Raw genomic sequence first — 2,504 nt, 5'->3', positions numbered from 1 at the left:
GCGATTTCTTAGGTCCATATCCAGGTTCAAAGCGAAGAAACCAGTTTTTGTTTATAGTGCTAGACCATTTTTCCAAATACGTATTTTTGAAGGCGATGCAAAACGCGACGTCGGCAAACGTAATTAGCTTCTTTAGTACAGAGATTTTTCCAGCTTTCGGGGTCCCTGAATTCGTGGTTCGGGAAGCAATTCATTTCGAAGGAGATGCAGCAGTTTTTTGAAAACTATAGGGTTGTTCACATTAAGACGGGGTTATACTCACCGCAGGCTAACGCCTCTGAACGCGTGAACAGAGAGATTGTTTCGAAAGTTAAAATATTCCTGAAAGACAAACAAGATCACATGGACTGGGACAAACATATTCCCGAAATTCTGTCGGTTTAAGAAGCGATTACCATACGTCGATTCTGAGCTCGCCATACTTCGCGTTATTTGGACAAAATATGATACAACATGCGTCAGCCTATAGCATACTGGAGAAACTGGGTAGCCTAAGACAAGACGAAGTCCCGATTACAAGCAGAGCTGACAAGCTAGCAAACATTCGCGAACATATACGAAAGAACCTTGAGCTAGCGCAAGACAGAGCAGCGAACACGTACAACAAACGTACGCGAGTTGTGAATTACCGGGAAGGACAAGAAGTATTCCGGAAAAACTTCGCTCTTAGCAATTTTAAGCAAGGCATAAATGCTAAATTCTTGCCTAAATATATCAAGTGTCGCGTTCTGCGAAGGGTAGGCAATGCTTTGTACGTTTAGAGGACTTGAATGGCAAACCGATCGGGAGGTTCCATGCATCTGACATCCGGCCGTGACACTGTCATCTGTCACGAAGTGCGATCCGAAGTAAAGCATTTTTTTTTTTCAAAATTTAATAATCACGTTTTTTCTCAAATTTATATATATACACTTTTTTTGCAATATTAAACTTAGCGATAGGGTAAAACCTTGACCGCCCGCAGACTGCCCGGGGTCCAACTCTGCATGGCTTTTCCTCGAAGCTAAGTCAGGTAGGGCTGTAACTCGCTTCTGTAACTCTTCCCTACCGATCATTTCTGTGCTGGTAGAGAATATACGTCATTCATTACTACTCCTTAGCAGTAAAGAACAAGGCGAGAATTCAGATATAAATTCGCCCTGGTAGAGAATTGAGACAGAGACGAGCTACTGGACTAGCCGAGGGGCCGGACTGTGAAAACCGACTAAGTTCGGCAATTGGGGGGTGGCTAACTCTAGCCAACGAATGTGAATAGAGCATCTTTTTTTTTCTCGTACTGTCCTTTTCACTGGGCGCTTTGGCGGTCGGGGACAAACCGCCCAGTATCGTCCCCGAGCATCTATATTCATAGGACGTTCACGCGCGCTCCCACCGGGAGTCGTGAACTGCCTGACAATCCGCACTCCCATTAGGATTGTCTTTTAGGAGTTTTGACGAGTTCTCCTTATCAAAATGTCTAATGCCTTTCGGAGTTTTGACGAGTTCTCCTTATCAAAATGTCTAATGCCTTTTGGAGTTTTGACGAGTTCTCCCTTAAGGAAACAAAATAAATATATACACGTTTTTCCCAGCCGCCGGACGGCTATAAACTCGCGGCCAAGATTCATTTTCAGGACAGCCTGCCCTGTGTTCTTCTTAGCGGTGTTGAACTAGTGGGGGGCAGGGTTTAAAGACCGATTAAGTTCGGCACTTTAGGGGGTAGGCTTCTCTGGCCTAAAACAATAGAGAACCACCGCAACACCGGACTTGAATTTTTCCCCAGAGATTACTCGGTATAATTCTGACTCAAGCATTTCGAAAAGAGAGCTAATTCAACCCACACTTAGTTACGCAGCCGGGATTGAGTTTCCGAGTCGAATACGCCAGGCAAACTCTGGTATAACTTTTATTTTTTCTTCACTACCAGAATTACAAAAACCATCCTGACTTACTGAAACCCCAGATTGAACCTCTTAAAACATTAAACTAATTGTTTTATGAATACAAGAATTACAGGAACCCGACTCAGTATTAACTAAATCAGTAGACTTATAGTTCCGGAGGCTGACTATACAGATCTGATCCACCCAGCATTACAGGCGAATACTGACGCGGAAAGTAGTACCGGCGTTACCTTCAGCAGTCCAGTATCATAGAACTAAACTTACTAGTCTCCCAATACTGAGTCGGACGAACCCTAACTGCCACCTGACGTAACTACGGGATGTTATTTTTTTTGCACACTTTTTTTTGAGACTATATCTCAGGGGTGAGTCGTGCCCCACGTTCTTCTGATTTTACCACCTAACTCTCTTGCGGACGCCTTGCGAAGACAGTTAACCCTTTTTCCTGTTCGCTTCTGTCACGAGTCGTGAAGTGAAGCAGGTTTGTTATGGGTTACTGTTCGCCGCACAAAATATAAATACTTTATTCTTCGGCGTATAGCGCACCCGGTAGCGTGCCATAAATTTCACCAGTTAATAATTTTTCCAGAGCGTAAGGCAACACCAAAACTGAATGGAAGG

The 2,504-nt window shown here is 43.9% G+C and overlaps 1 protein-coding gene across 3 annotated transcripts in view; it reads left to right on the top strand.

The window, feature by feature from the left end:
- LOC118748755 overlaps positions 1 to 2,504 on the top strand; it is a 13,063-nt gene that overhangs the window by 5,675 nt on the left and 4,884 nt on the right. For 2 of the 3 annotated variants that reach the window (XM_036483420.1, XM_036483410.1), the window contains one exon: positions 13 to 2,497. The exons of the other annotated variant lie outside the window; for it this stretch is intronic. The gene's annotated coding sequence lies outside the window, so the exon portion shown is untranslated. Of the gene's footprint in view, positions 1 to 12; positions 2,498 to 2,504 lie in introns of those variants that run through there. 3 annotated transcript variants of the gene reach the window in all.

This window comes from Rhagoletis pomonella, unplaced genomic scaffold, assembly GCF_013731165.1.
Source record: "Rhagoletis pomonella isolate Grant_MI unplaced genomic scaffold, Rhpom_1.0 Rhpom_scaffold_00001, whole genome shotgun sequence".
Lineage (NCBI taxonomy): Eukaryota > Metazoa > Arthropoda > Insecta > Diptera > Tephritidae > Rhagoletis > Rhagoletis pomonella.
The sequence above is the reverse complement of the archived record's forward strand: the minus strand, read 5'-3'. Positions and strand labels throughout refer to the sequence as shown.